This window comes from Paramormyrops kingsleyae, chromosome 3, assembly GCF_048594095.1.
Source record: "Paramormyrops kingsleyae isolate MSU_618 chromosome 3, PKINGS_0.4, whole genome shotgun sequence".
Taxonomy (NCBI): Eukaryota; Metazoa; Chordata; class Actinopteri; order Osteoglossiformes; family Mormyridae; genus Paramormyrops; species Paramormyrops kingsleyae.
The window spans coordinates 15,310,628-15,327,252 of NC_132799.1; the positions used below are offsets into that span (position 1 = coordinate 15,310,628).

Sequence of the window (16,625 nt, forward strand, 5' to 3'; positions counted from 1 at the left end):
GCGTCCAGCATTTTACTCGGAGATAGGATCATACATCAGGAATGCATCTCACAAAGACAGAGGCTGTTTGTCCGTCTGTCCAGCTCCTCTCTCCTCTCTCCGCCTGGTCTATGCAATCAGGCCATATGCCGCATTCACAAAGACCATATTCATCTACACTGACCAAGAAAAGTCCCTCTTCTCTTTTCTCTCTTTTTCTGCTGTTTTGCTTTTCAGCCCCAGTAACTATGCCCTACCTAGGCATTCTATCCTACACCCAGATTCAGACTCTCCCAGTATCTGCCTTTCTGTCATTTATTCATCTCGGCTGCTCACCCTTTGTTCTACATGCCTTTAATATGATCTGGTATTTGTCATGAACTACCCAGATGTAGTAATTAAGAAAGCTTGTCTCATCCTACTATGATGTAACAGCTTGACGAATGCCAGGTAAGACAGGTATCGTAATACTGTTGCTGTACAATAATGTTATCAAATGAAGAACAAATTTCCAAAAATCATTCAGACAATGGGATGTGTTTTTCGTGAACATTTCTGTGGGCTTAATGAGTTTAGGAAATTTAACAAAAAGCTCATCTTTGGATTACATGATAACTGAATGAGTTTTAGTTTAAAATATTGTCACATGATGTGCAAATCATTTAAAGGTCATTGGCGGTCTTATTTCAAAAACCACAAAATATGGACCGAGTGAGTTTTGGAAATTTGCTCTTGAAATATGTCACCAAAATTTTGCTGCTAAATTTAGTATCCCAAACACTTACCAGAAATGCAGTACACCTCCGCAGTACATCCCCACTTTGCAATGCTCCAGATTTCTTTGAGCGTAGTGAATTTCAGGAGCATTTTCTTGGAATATCCATAGAAGTGAGCTGGGTGAATGGAACCCCAGGGAAACAATGGCGGTTTCAAGGAACCAATAATGACTGCATGAGATTGTCATTGATTAAATTTGTGTAATGGATCCCATTCCTCTGCATTCAGTTCAAGTCATTTGATGCCTCATATCTATTGATCCTTAGACTGAGATTCATTGAGAAAGTGTTCCTTTTTTGTTTATGTTCTTCCTGTTTCTCGTGCTCAAATGTTAAGAAAATCATTCGGTCAGATGAGGAAGGGCACAGATTTTTTGGAGGAGGGGTGTGCTTTGGGACAATTCACCTTTATTGCCATTGTAGTATACAGAGGTACACATACAATAAGAAGTGTCTTGTGACTCAGAGCTGGTGCAACAGCTCTACTCAGCTGTAATTAACTTAGACTTCTTTAAAATTCTCTTGTGTGTGGGATAGAGGGGGTGACCAGGAGCACTGACCCTTTTCTTGCAATTTTCTGTTTTAAATTTCATGATCAATTCAGAAAAGCAGGTAAATCTTCAATGTAACTTACTCAACATGCACCTCACAATTCAGACAACAAGGAACAGCTTACCAAAACTAATATGATCTGGTGTCATGTTTGAGTCTGATGAATTTTGTTTTGTTGTTCTTGCTACAGATCATGAATGCATGGCGATGCAACTTCAGTACTGTGTTTCTGTCAGACTGCCAGCCTTCATCAAGCCCTACTTGCTAGAGAAATACACCGGATACTTGGTATGACATTATGTCCTTGAAAAGTGCTGGACGATCAAAGTAATGCTGTTCTATAGACCAAGGTTTCTCAACCCAGTCCTCGGGGACCACCAGACGGTCCACGTTTTTGCTCTCTCCCAATTGGCAGGGAATTGGGAGAGAGCAAAAATGTGGACCGTCTGGTGGTCCCCGAGGACCGGGTTGAGAAACCCTGCTATAGACCATATGCTTCATGACCAAGCTGCGAAGCACCAATACTCCCTGTCAATATTTCCTGGTGACGATACCAAGGCGACTGATTTATCTGCATGTGATTCTTCTGTGCATGTAAAATATCAGTCTTTAATCATGCTTCTACTATCAGTGCAGCAAAAATCAATTCATGATAATTATGCTTCTTTATGTAAGTATGACATATTCGTGTCTAGATTACATGAGCAGTACTGCATTTAACCACCAAGACATAAAGTACAATGTGACACATCATCTTTGTCTAGTAAATGCATTTTGTTATGAGTACAGGGGCTGTACGGGGGCTGTAATGCATATCTGAGGTTCATGATGGTTTGACGGCAAGCATAATGCTATCACATGGAAAACAGGAAGACAACACAACATAGAATGTAGCTAATTATAAGGTACATGCCCTGGTTCTTCTTCATAGATGGTACTTCATGTTACCTAGACAACAAACCAGAATACAGTATCCCTGTATTCAGAACTACATGTAAAGCATACATTTCTCATCTTACAGCTCTCTGAACACTGTTAGCTGTACCTGAAGTAGTCTTCAGATTGAAATTCAAAGTTAAATTGTGAAAAGACCTGGACCCCACTAAATAATACCAAAAAACATAATATGAACATCCATCCATCCATCCATTTTCTCCCGCTTATCCGAGGTCGGGTCGCGGGGGCAGCAGTCTCAGCAGGGAAACCCAGACTTCCCTCTCCCCGGGCACTTCCTCCAGCTCCTCTGGGGGAATCCCGAGGCGTTCCCAGGCCAGCCGAGAGACATAGTCCCTCCAGCGTGTCCTGGGTCTTCCCCGGGGCCTCCTCCCAGTGGGACATGCCCGGAACACCTCACCAGGGAGGCGCCCAGGAGGCATCCTAATCAGATGCCCGAGCCACCTCATCTGACTCCTCTCAATGCGGAGGAGCAGCGGCTCTACTCTGAGTCCCTCCCGAATGACCGAGCTCCTCACCCTATCTCTAAGGGAGAGCCCAGCCACCCTGCGGAGGAAACTCATTTCGGCCGCTTGCACTCACTTTCGGTCACTACCCACAGCTCGTGACCATAGGTGAGGGTAGGAACGTAGATCGACTGGTAAATCGAGAGCTTCGCCTTTTGGCTCAGCTCCTTCTTCACCATGACAGACCGATGCAGCGCCCGCATCACTGCGGACGCCGCACCGATCCGCCTGTTGACCTCGCGCTCCATCGTCCCCCCACTCGTGAACAAGACCCCGAGATACTTAAACTCCTCCACTTGGGGAAGGATCCCATCCCCGACCCGGAGAGAGCATTCTACCCTTTTCCGGCTGAGGACCATGGTCTCGGATTTGGAGGTGCTGATTCTCATCCCAGCCGCTTCACACTCGGCTGCGAACTGTCCCAGCGAGAGCCGAAGGTCACGGTCTGATGAGGCCAACAGGACCACATCATCTGCAAAAAGCAGAGACCTAATCCTGAGGTCACCAAACCGGACACCCTCAACGCCCTGGCTGCGCCTAGAAATTCTGTCCATAAAAGTTATGAACAGAATCGGTGACAAAGGACAGCCCTGACGGAGTCCAACCCTCACCGGAAACAAGTCCGACTTATTGCCGCTCATGCGGACCAGACTCTGGCACCGGTCATACAGGGACCGAACAGCCCTTAAAAGGAAGCCCGGCACCCCATACTCCCGGAGCACCCCCCACAGGACTGCCCGAGGGACACGGTCGAATGCCTTCTCCAAGTCCACAAAACACATGTAGACTGGTTGGGCAAACTCCCATGAACCCTCCAGAACCCTGCGGAGAGTATAGAGCTGGTCCACTGTTCCACGGCCGGGGCGAAAACCACACTGCTCCTCCTGAATCCGAGGTTCGACAATCCGGCGGACCCTCCTCTCCAGAACCCCCGAATAGACCTTACCAGGGAGGCTGAGGAGTGTGATCCCCCTATAGTTGGAGCACACCCTCTGGTCCCCTTTCTTGAAGAGGGGGACCACCACCCCGGTCTGCCAGTCCAGAGGCACTGCGCCCAATGTCCACGCGATGCTGCAGATGCGTGTCAACCAAGACTGCCCTACAGCATCCAGAGCCTTCAGGAACTCTGGGCGGATCTCATCCAACCCCGGGGCTCGGCCACCGAGGAGCTTTTTAACCACCTCAGCGACCTCCGCCCCCGAGATAGGGGAGTCCACACCCAAGTCCCCATACTCTGCTTCCACATTGGAAGGCGTGTCGGTGGGATTGAGGAGGTCTTCGAAGTATTCCTTCCACCGACCCAAAACGGGGTCAGCAGCACCCCATCCCCACCATAAACAGTGTTGATGTTGCACCGCTTTCCCACCCGGAGCCGCCGGATGGTGGACCAGAATCGCCTCGAAGCCGTCCGGAAGTCGTTTTCCATGGCCTCACCAAACTCCTCCCAAACCCGAGTTTTTGCCTCAGCGACCGCCGAAGCCGCATCCCGCTTGGCCTGCCGGTACCCGTCAGCTGCCTCTGGAGTCCCACAGGCTAAATAGGCCCGATAGGACTCCTTCTTCAGCTTGACGGCATCCCTCACCACTGGTGTCCACCAGCGGGTTCGCGGATTGCCGCCGCGACAGGCACCGACTACCTTACGGCCACAGCTCCGGTCAGCCGCCTCCACAATGGAGGCACGGAACATGGCCCATTCGGACTCAATGTCCCCCGCCTCCCCCGGGACATGGGAAAAGTTCTGCCGGAGGTAGGAGTTGAAACTCCTCCTGACAGGGGATTCAGCCAGACGTTCCCAGCAGACCCTCACTATACGCTTGGGCCTGCCAGGCCTGGCCGGCCTCCTCCCCCACCAGCGGAGCCAACCCACCACCAGGTAGTGATCAGTTGACAGCTCCGCCCCTCTCTTCACCCGAGTGTCCAAGACATGCGGCCGCAGGTCCGACGACACGACTACAAAGTCGATCATCGAACTGCGGCCTAGGGTGTCCTGGTGCCAAGTGCACATATGAACACCCTTATGCCTGAACATGGTGTTCATTATGGACAATCCGTGACGAGCACAGAAGTCCAACAACAGAACACCACTCGGGTTCAGATCGGGGGGGCCGTTCCTCCCAATCACGCCACTCCAGGTCTCACTGTCATTGCCCACGTGAGCATTGAAGTCCCCTAGCAGAACAAGAGAGTCCCCAGAAGGAATGCTCTCCAACACCCCTTCCAGAGACTCTAAAAAGGGTGGGTACTCTGAACTGCCGCTCGGTGCATAAGCGCAAACAACAGTCAGAACCCGTCCCCCCACCCGAAGGCGAAGGGAGGCTACCCTCTTGTCCACCGCGGTAAACCCCAATGTACAGGCGCCCAGCCAGGGGGCAATAAGTATGCCCACCCCCGCTCGGCGCCTCTCCCCGCAGGCAACTCCAGAGTGGAAAAGGGTCCAACCCCCTTCAAGGAGACTGGTTCCAGAGCCCAAGCCGTGCGTCGAGGTGAGCCCGACTATATCTAGCCGGAATTTCACAACCTCGCGCACCAGCTCAGGCTCCTTCCCCATCAGAGAGGTGACATTCCATGTCCCAAGAGCTAGCTTCTGCAGCCGAGGATCGGACCGCCAAGGTCCCCGCCTTTGGCCACTGCCCAGCTCACAATGCACCCGACCCCTATGGCCCCTCCTACGGGTGGTGAGCCCATTGGAAATAATATGAACACAATACTTAAAATATTATATTAGTTACAGACACTAAACAGTTTAACTATTAAGCATTAATATTTAACACAAATTAGATCAATAAATTTATGGCCTAGCATATGAATCACATACATATTTAAAATAAATAAAATATGAATGTTTGTTATGGTAATTATTCTAAAAATCATTAGATGTTATTGAAATCTGATTAGTTAATAATCTATTTTGTATACATTTTTATACCACGTCAGGGATCATATACACGAAGTTTTACTTCGTTCCATTGTACTTAATCTTTGAATCAACTGCTCACGTGTATGTGCTGCCCTCTAGTGTAAATGAGCCATAAGTACAACTGGGAAAATACAATATGTATTATAATATAAAATGCACTATATTGCTCCTGCAAAAAACTGGACAGAATCTACACTGTCAGAAGAAGAGTACCAGTTTGTACCTCTGCTTTTCACTGGGACTGTACCCTGAAGGTTCTGCCAATTGTTCCCTAGCTGTAGTTAAATGTACCTTTTAAGGTACAGAAATGGATCCTGAAGAACATCCCCAAGGTGCAAACAACATCAATGTACCCCTAATGGTACAAAAATGTTCCTTGGAGTACATTTCTGTACCTTCAAAGGTACATTTACCTATAGCTAGGGTACAATTGGCAGACCCTTGAGGGTACAGCCCCGGTGACAAGCAAAGGTACAAATTTGTACTCTTTTTTATATTATATCAGAATTTAATATACATCAAACAGAGCCTTTCAATTAAAAGAAATTATAAGCTAGGTTTGTAAAAAAAAAAAAAAAAGTATGATTAGCATCCATCCATCCATCCATCCATTATCTATACCGCTTAATCCATCTGGGTCGCGGGGAAGCTGGAGCCAATCCCAGCATCTTCAAGCGAGAGGCGGGGTACTTCCTGGGCAGGTCGCCAGTCCACCAAAGGGCCAACACAGACAAACAGCCACACACACACTCGCAGTCACACCTATGGGCAATTTAGAGTGTATGGTTAGCATAATATAATAAATAAATAGAGATAACATTCATTATTTGGCCACTACTGTGTAAATATAAAGGAACACAGGATGATACTTTAAATACTGCATCTGTACTCTGCTGTCAGGACTCCAAACCAGTCCATGTCCAGGATCCAGCCCGAATCTTCGACATAACTAGTCACCCTTCCCTGACCATCCTCAGCAGTTTATTAAATTTTCCTGTTGAGCATTTCCTGTATAATGAGTTAAATACTGGGTGTTGTTGTCAGTTCATTGTGAGCTATTGTGATTTCACTCCATACTGAGCATTTCTCCTGTATTATTCTGACAATAAGTTACTATTTGGTGTCTGACCTACTGCTGATTTATCAACTTTACAATTCGAATTCTAATTCTGCTATTATGCTGCCCTGTTCTGATTTTCTGATTAATCAGCCTTTTATGACTGAGTTTTTGCATTCTGTTTTTGCCACAGTCAGCCCTGACAGATAGAATCTGCTCTTCTCCATCAGCTAGGGAATGGCAGGTCATTTCCTGCTGGTCTCTGTCTGCCCACAGGACGAGGCATTGTGAACATGCCTTTGGTAAATAAAGTGCTCTGCTCATGGGTCTTCATACCTAGGGCACAGGTGAACTGAAGGAATTCAAATGTTCGTCAAATGACTTTACCCCACCCCAGGATTTCCACCCCAATTGCACACATTGACTGATGACTCCAAACCCCACACTGGCATTTTACAATATTGTTTTAATGCTGGAGGGCACTTGAATGTTTCTTTGTTGTTTTGTTGTTCTTTATTTTCTGTTATAAGTGTGGTATCATTATCATTTTAGGCTACTAATGTTTCCTCCACCAATCTTGGGTTCACGGCTGTTTTCTTTCTGTCCATCTTCCCTCATCATATGTTCTTCATACAAGTCGAGTTCATAGGGTGGACAAAAATGCATAGTATCTACTCCTTCACCAATACAAATAAGGTTTAGCAATGTTCTTTGTCACCATTCGTCACCATGGCGACACATCTTTATAGCAGATGATGGTTGTGAACGTGCTCTGGCTCCCTGGGGGGTTGGGGAGGGGGTGATCATGAGCCCTGAATAGCAGCAGCTCTGACATCATCCTGCCATCCAATCAGAAACCCCCGGCCTGAAGCCTGACGCAGGTGCGCGCTGCTCCTGGTGACGCACACACACAGCAGTAATGTGCCATTTCCCCACTTCCCCTATGACGCAGAACCGGAATACGGGAGGATATTATCTTAGAACCAAATTTGCCATAAATAGATTGCTGATATGCATCTGCCTGGGGCTGTGTGGCCCCTACCCTATGCGATTAATTCATAGCCCGTGACAGGCAGGTGGTCTTTGGGAGTGGTTAGGTGATTGCACAGCTATGAATCATCGTGTGCGGCGTCAAATGCAGGTGTAACGCTCTTCTATCTTCCTCCGCCGTTGTACAGCATTTACCACAGGGAAGGTCTTTTGTATGTGAATGACCCCACAACAGCCGCAGCATATGCGCGGACACCAACTTTCAGGTTCTCACATGTCTTTTATTTATATAAAATAAATGAATATTTATTTATTATGATATTCTTACAATGCACTTTACAAAGCATTACATTTGTAAGTAACTCATACAGTACATGACGTGCTGCGCATAGAGCAGCATCAGTTAATATGAGCGTGTCATTACGTCGTTCAAAACTGTAAGGAAAAGCAGTAAAGATGCCCCAAGGTTCTTGGTTGATTATTTGGATACAGACAGTGTTAGCAATTTATGATCATAGGGGAAGTCAGGGAGAGAATGGGGGTTCTGGTCGGCACCACTAGGGTGATAAGGAAGATAACTGAATTACAATGATCAGAAAGTCTCCACCCTGTCCTGCCCCATCCCTGCCCCAGGCTCCTCACAGGCCAGGGGGTCACTCTTTATATGTAAATTCACTCACAATACCTACACACAGCACCTTGTTGGGGAGGGTCTTTTGGGGTATAAAGGGAGGTGAATAACTGCCCTTAATTTGTATTTGAGCAGCCTTTCAGTACCCGGTGTATGTCTACACTGTATTGCATTATATTGTTTTTTACTGTTCAATAAACCACCATTTTGCTGAAACTGCGGAGACTCTGCAAGTGGATTCCTTACACAACTAAGTGAAACAAAACCAGACATAAATCATATGTGAATGTTTCCACAACACAGCTTCACCACACACGAACACTAGACCCTAACCCTAACCCTAACCCTAACAAAAAGTACATGTTTATCATGCAAGAAAAGTTAAAATAAAAACAGATTAAGGTCTGAATATTTTATTTTTTATATTTTACCCATATAAGCAACTTTTACCTTCATATATTTGTATATCGTCACTCTTGTAAAAATGGAAAGTTTCTGAAATATACAATCCAAAAAACACTTGTTAATTAAGAAAATATACATTGATCAGCCATAACATTTAATGTACTGACTGGTGAAGTAAATAAGGTGGCCTGATCTGATGAGTCACGTTTTCTGTTACATCATGTGGACGGTCAGGTACATGTGCGTCAGGATGGCACCAGGATGCACTATGGGAAAAAGGCAAGCCGACAAAAGCAGTGTGATGCTCTGGGCAATGTTCTGCTGGGAAACCTTGGGTTCCGGCATTCTTGTGGATTTTACTTTGACACATATCGTCTAAACCATCTGGTTTTGTTTCACTTAGTTGTGTAAGGAATCCACTTGCAGAGTCTCCGCAGTTTCAGCAAAATGGTGGTTTCCCTCACCCGGACTAGGGTCACCGGGGCCCCACCCTGGAGCCAGGCCTGGGGGAGGGGCCCATTGGCGAGTGCCTGGTGGCCGGGCCTTGGCCCGAAAGAGGCATGCGGGACTGTCCCCAGGTGGGCCCACCACCCGCAAGGGGAATGTCAGGGGTTCGGTGCATTGTGGATCGGGTGGCGGCCAAGGGAGGCCCTGGCGGTCCGATCCCCGGCTGACAAAACTGGCTTTCGGGACATGGAATGTCACCTCACTGGTGGGGAAGGAGCCTGAGCTTGTGCGTGAGGTTGAGAGATATCGACTAGATATAGTCGGGCTCACCTTAACGCATAGCATGGGTTCCGGAACCAATCTCATAGAGAAGGGCTGGACGCTCTTTTCTTCTGGAGTTGCGGCAGGTGAGCGACGCCGGGCTGGGGTGGGGCTACTGGTAGCCCCACAGCTCGGTGCATTAACAACGGAGTTTTCCCCAGTGAACGAGAGGGCTGTCTCCCTGCGCCTTCGTGTCGGGGATAGGTCTCTGACTGTCATCTGCGCTTATGCACCGAATGACAGTTCAGAGTACCTGGCCTTCTTGGATTCCCTTAGCGGTATGCTATTTGGCGCGCCACGAGGGGATTCCATCGTTTTGCTGGGCGACTTCAACACGTGGGCAATGACAGTGTGACCTGGAGAGGGGTGATTGGGAGGAACGGTCTCCCTGATCAGAACCCGAGTGGTGTTGTGTTATTGGACTTCTGTGCAATGCATGGTTTGTCCATAACAAACACCATGTTCGAGCAAAAGGGTGTCCATAAGTGGACATGGTACGAACATGCTCGGGGCTACAGGTCGATGATCAATTTAATAATCGTATTATCTGATCTGCGGCGTTCCATCTTGGACACTACGGTAAAGAGAGGGGCAGAGCTGTCAACTGATCACCACCTGGTGGTGAGTTGGCTCAGGTGGCGGGGGAGGAAGCCAGTCAGAGCTGGTAGGCCAAAGCGCATAGTGAGGGTCTGCTGGGAACATCTGGCAGAGGCTCCTGTTCGCCTGAGCTTTAACTCGCACCTCCCGCAGAATTCCAACTGCATACCGGGAGAGGTTGGGGACATTGAGTCCATTGTGGAAGCGGCCATACGGAGCTGTGGCTGCAGGGTGGTCGGTGCCAATCGTGGCGATAACCCCCATACCTGATGGTGGACACCAGAGGTGAGGGGGGCTGTCAAGGAGGCAGCTGACGGGTACTGGCAGGCCAGGTGGAACGCGGCTCAGGCGGTTGCAGAAGCAAAAACACAGGGGTGGGAAGAGTTCGGTGAGGCCATGGTAAGTGACTTTCGGTCGGCCTCAAAAAGGTTCTGGCAAACCATCCAGAATATCAGGAGGGGGAAGCAGCTCCTGGTTCCTACTATTTATAGTGGGGAGGGGGTGCTGTTGACCTCACCTGGGGACATCACCCCCCAGGAAGGAATACAACCTCAACCCTGCCTCAGATACATCTACGCACACTGCCTTTGAGACATCTGAGGGCACAGAGCCCAAGGGTGCTGGGGGGGGGCTTGCCTATCACTGGGGCTGAGGTGGCCAGGGTGGTTAAAGAGCTACGTGGTGGCCGGGCCCCGGGGGTGGACAAGATCCGCCCGGAGTACCTAAAGGCTCTGGATGTTGTGGGGCTGTTGTGGCTGACACGCCTTCTCAACAGTGTGTGGAGGTCAGGGACAGTGCCCCTGGATTGGCAGACCGGGGTGGTGGTCCCCTTATTTAAGAAAGGGGACCGGAGGGTGTGTTCCAACTACAGGGGGATCACACTTCTCAGCCTTCCTGGGAAAGTCTATTCTGAGGTACTGGAGAGGAGGGTGAGATCGATAGTCGAATCTCGGATTCAGGAGGAACAATGCGATTTTCGTCCTGGCCATGGAACACTGGACCAGCTTTATACCCTTGCAAGGGTCCTGGAGGGGGCCTGGGAGTTTGCCTATGCAGTCTACATGTGTTTTGTGGATTTGGAAAAGGCTTATGACCAGATTCCCCGAGGTGCTCTGTGGGGGTTGCTTCAGGAGTATGGGGTCCAGGGTCCACTGTTGTGGGCGATTCGGGCCCTGTATGAACGGAGCAGAAGCATGGTCCGCATTGCCGGTAATAAGTCAGACGTGTTCCCGGTGCGGGTTGGGCTCCGCCAGGGCTGCCCTTTGTCATCGGTCCTGTTTATAATATTTATGGACAGGATTTCTAGCCGCAGCCAGGGTGTTGAGGGTGTCCAGTTTGGTGGCCTCAGGATTGCCTCGCTGCTTTTTGCGGACGATGTCGTCCTGTTGGCTTCATCTGCTGGGGATCTCCAGTGTGCTCTGGGGCGGTTCACAGCCGAGTGCAAAGCGGCGGGGATGAGGATTAGCACCTCCAATCCCGAGACCATGGTTCTCAGCCAGAAATGGGTGGATTGCCCTCTTCAAGTCAGGGAAGAGGTACTGCCTCAAGTGGAGGAGTTCAAGTATCTCAGGGTCTTGTTCACGAGTGAGGGTAGGCAAGATCGGGAGCTGGACAGACGAATCGGAGCAGCGTCTACAGTTTTGCAGGTGCTTAAGCAGTTCGTCGTGGCTTAACCAGTTCGTTGCTTTCCGTTAGTCGGAAAGCAAAGCTCTCGATCTATTGGTCCATCTTCGTCCATACCCTTACCTATTGTCATGAGCAAAGGGTAATAACCGAAAGAATGAGATTGCGAATACAGGTGGCCGAAATGAGGTTTCTCTGCAGGGTGTCTGGGCTCTCCCTTAGGGATAGGGTGAGAAGTTCAGATATCCGGGAGGGCCTCAGAGTAGAACCGCTGCTTCTCCACATCAAAAGGAGACAGTTGAAGTGGTTTGGACATCTGGTTTGGATGCCTCCTGGGCGGCTACCCGGAGAGGTTTTCCGTGCATGTCCTACAGGGAGGAGGCCCCGGGGCAGACCCAGGACTCGCTGGAGGGATTATATCTCTCGGCTGGCCTGGGAACGCCTTGGTGTCCTCCCCGAGGAGCTGGTAGAGGTAGCTGGGGAGAGGGAGGTCTGGGTATCTCTCCTGAAGCTGCTACCCCCGCGACCCGAACCCCAGACAAGCGGTAGGTAATGGATGGATGGATGGACATAACGTCTACCTAAACATTGTTGCAGACCAAGTACACCCCTTCATGGTAACAGTATTCCATGATGGCAGTGGCCTCTTCCAGCAGGATAATGCAGCCTGCCACACTTCAAAAACTGTTCAGGAATGGTTTGAGGAGCATGAAAAAGAGTTTAAGGTGTTGACTTGACCTCCATATTCCACAGATCTCAATGCGATATGTTGGACAAAGAAGTCCGATGCATGGAGACCCCACCTCAAAACTTAGAGGACTTTACAGGATCTGCTGCTAATGCCTTGGTGCCAGATACCACAGGACATCTTCAGAGGTCTTGTGGAGTCCATACCTCGACGGGTCAGAGCTGTTTCAGTGGTATGAGGGGTGCTCATAATATTAGGCAGGTGGTTTTAATGTTATGGCTGATCGGTGTAAATATAGTTAAATGCTGCCAAAAGAGTAAGGTACATACCCCGCTTTCTAGTTTTCACAACTGCGGTGCCGCTGAACAGAAGGGACAAACGGAGCTCACCATGGCCCCACCCACAAAGCCAGAGGGGCCCATTAGCACCACACAACACGATGAACATCAATGAAATGATACATATAAATGTATACATATACAAATACAGATTTTTTGACTCGGCTATGCTCACCCCTACAGAATTTCATTGAATATTGAAGCAACATGACAATTAGAAAAATTTAACAATTAGAGTTCACATGACAGTTTACATGGCCATTGCAGAGGTAGCTCACGAGGACTGATGGGTAGAGAACACCACAACCCCCCCCCCCCCTTTCTTTTTAGAACCCTCCCCACTTCTTTTTAGAACATGAGAGCATTCTGACCCTTATTCCTCAAGTATAATACAGAAGGTAGAACGCGCTGAGTCGTCATGTGTGACATCCATTATACGTGAGAAGGCCGGCCTGATCATAATAGTGCTGCACGCTCTGCGGCATGGCATGACTATCTAGAGAGACTGAAGCAGCGTACTTGGCTGCCCATGAGTACTGAACTAGAATGAAAATCCTTCCAATAATTTACCTGACTACTAACCAGAAGAGTAGAAACTGGACACAGAACGCCACCGGATGCAAACGGAAGACATGGATGTGTGCCATATCCAGAACCGTTCTGATTTCCACGTGAGAGAAATCATCCTGATGGGATCGCGAGCGAGGGACTGGGGCGAGTGCCCCGTTTGAGGAGTTTGACAGGTAAGCCAGGGAGAGGCGTGCAGTACTCGTAGTCGCAGTCCAGAAGCAGAGGTCATTACCAGGAAGATCCGTCCGACGAAGAGGCACAAGACTGGAACACACAGGGAGGGATGAACAGGAGAAGCTGGGCTCCGCGGGACAGGTGGGTCAGGTACGGGATCTGGACTGAGGAAGGAAGGCAAAGAGGTAAGGAACGAACACGGGGCAGACAGGTAAGGCGAGGGCAGGCACGTAAACAGAAGATAGGAGAATTGCTCAGTAAAGCTTTGCGACATAAGTGCAATACTTCGCGAGTGCTTCTTGGGCTTGTTCTTCTTTTAAAGGGGTTAATTGTTCTCTAATGCAGTGCACCTGTCTGGCCCCGCCCCTGTGGGCGTGACATATAGCACATGTACTTTTAAAAAAGTTGAGGTAAAAAAAAATTATATTGTACCGCGATGCACTATATTTAAGCATGCGGCGTTTGGATAGCATTTGCTAAACGGTACATAAAATAATGTTTATTCTAATGTTAGTCGCTGTGTACATACACAGAAAGTCACATTTATAAAAGGAAATAGTATGCCAAATACATTAAGCAATGAAAATTAGGTACATTATATTATGAACATTGTGACACAGGTAAAGCGACAGGTAAAGCTTTAGCCAGGCACTCTAGCTGACACAAACACGAGTCGTTTTTAAACGATATCTCATAAAAATCCACAAGCGTTAGCAGGCGTCACAGACGTCTTCTGCGAGTTTTCATCAAACAGAGTATGATGATTAAAATGCACGCAGTCGACAACGCCATACCTTGAGCCTGCATTGTTACAAACAAATGCAAAGTCGCAGGTGTGAAACGTATCGACTGCTGATGACGTAAGTGAGTGGTGCCCCGATTCCTAGATAAAGATTTCAAGCCCTACCCCTTGTGGCTACGGACTGTGAAGTCAACTTCGGAAGGGAGGGCCCTCGAAATCTAGTGGTAGGGCTAAGGGAGGAGAAATGGGATTGGGCCTTAGTGTTGCGTGCAGGCAGGGGGTAAGCTGGCCAGGCTCACCCCTTCCCCCGCAGGCAATATGTACTCCAATTCCCCCTTTTGTCCGAGTGATGCTGCTTGCGATAATATAATACAATGGGCGTCCGGGTCCCAGGTGTCATGCCCGGCTCGTCCGATCCTCGTGTGTGCCACGCCCCCTGATTACCCACATGTACTACCCTGATTGTTCCCAGCTGTTTGATGTTAGTTTTGGTCTGTTTAGTGTATATCAGTCCACGTCTACCGCTGTTTCCCAGATCTGTCATTAACGTACGTCCTGTGCTGTTCTCCGTTCGTCCGAATAAACCCAATTTACTCGTATTTACGGCTCCATTCGTCTGCTTCCCCGCTTCCTGCTTGTTCACTTACGCATCGGCGTAACAGAATGACAGATCTCCACAACAAGACGCCTCCACTGACGGAGGCAGAATACAGCGCACTAGTGAGTGAGGCTGTATACTGGCTACAGCAGCCAGAGGTCCAGGAGGACCCCGAGGCTCGAGCCCTGGCGATCCATACGGGGGATATCCTGCGAAGGATTTCCCCGTCTAAAGACACATTCCTAGCCGAGGAGGTACGGCTTAACTTGCGACAGCTCCGGGGTCGGGCAGCAGTGGCGAATGAGCAGCAAGTCGCTCAAGACAGCAGTCTGCCGGTAGCCTCGCTGACCGAACTACACAAGACCCCAAAAACAAGCCATAGGAAGAAGAGAAGAAGCCGGAGAGCCACGGACAAGCCGACGGTATTGGGGGCTGTCTCTTTCTCCACTACTTCTTCCCCCGCCAGATACCAGGGAGAATCCATCCCAATCCTGCAGCTAGCAAGGTACACTTCCAACATTATTGCCACAGAGTTGACGCACGAGTGTGCGTCCCGCACGCCCTGCCCCCTGGCTCACCCTCGCTTGCCTTGGCTGGGGCTCGGGGAGTGCCTGTGGGTCCTGCGGCTCCAGGTCGCCAGTCGCCTGCAGGTCCCCCTCCGACGCCTCGTCGCCTGGCCTCGGTCCCACCTCTGACTCCTCGTCGGTCACCTGCGGGTTCCCCTGCTCCGGCGCGTCAATGGACGGCGCCTTTGCCAGCTGTGCCTGCGCCGTCGCTTGCTGCAGCTTCCCCCCCCTCCTTGCCTTCGCCAGTGCCCCCTCCGACTCCCTCCTCGTCCCCTTCGTCTGATCCTCGGCTTGTCTCCTTGCCCCCGTCGTGGTCCCCTCCTGCTCCTGCCTCCCTGTCGTCTGCGGCCCCTCCGGCCGCCGTCCATCGCCCGCCTTGGCTCCCTCGGGCTCCCCTTTGTCCCCCGTCCGTTCTTGTTTGGCCTCGTCCGTTTGCTCCTCGTCCCTGTGTCCCGCCTGTCTCTGCTCCTCGTCCCCCTGTAGTGCCTCAGTTCTCTGTGCCCTCTGTCTCACCCTTTCTTGTGTGCCTGTCTGCGTTTCCTGTCCTTGGTCAGATTCTGTCTTGGTTTCTGCCCCTGTGCTTGTTCTGTGTTTCTGTTCTGTTCCCGGTCCCTCATTGATGTTTGCTCTTGTTTTTCAGGTCCCGTGTCCCCGGTCTCTTCTCGTCCGTCGCCTCCCCTGAGGCGTGCCCGGAATGCGGGGGGGGGGGGGGGGGGTGTTGTCGCGCCCGGCTCGTCTGATCCTCATGTGTGCCACGCCCCCTCATTACCCACATGTATTACCCTGATTGTTCCCAGCAGTTTGATGTTAGGTTTGGTCTGTTTGGTGCAGGATTATTCAACTCACGGTCCTCGAGGTCCAAGCACTGCTGGTTTTCCAGCCTTCCTTTACCTGTCAGTCAGGTGTGAAGCCTCTGACTAATCAGAATCAGTAATTATTAAACAACTACCTGGGAGAACTGAAAACATGGCCTGGATTTGGAATCGAGGTCCAGAGTTGAAGAACCCTGGTTTAGTATATATTAGTCCACGTCTACCGCTGCTTCCCAGATCTGTCATTAACGTACGTACTGTGCTGTTCTCCATTCGTCCGAATAAACCCGATTTACTCGTATTTACGGCTCCATTCGTCTGCTTCCCCGCTTCCTGCTTGTTCGCTTACGCATTGGCGTAACACCAGGTGTCTTTGCGCAAT

The 16,625-nt window shown here is 49.8% G+C and overlaps 1 long non-coding RNA gene across 1 annotated transcript; it reads left to right on the plus strand.

Moving 5' to 3' along the window:
• Positions 1-255: 255 nt before the first annotated feature.
• On the plus strand, positions 256-12,611 carry LOC111839960 (uncharacterized). The gene is made up of 3 exons (XR_002837239.1): positions 256-429; positions 1,498-1,595; positions 12,509-12,611. It is a non-coding gene; the product is annotated as an uncharacterized lncRNA (long non-coding RNA).
• Positions 12,612-16,625: the final 4,014 nt, after the last annotated feature.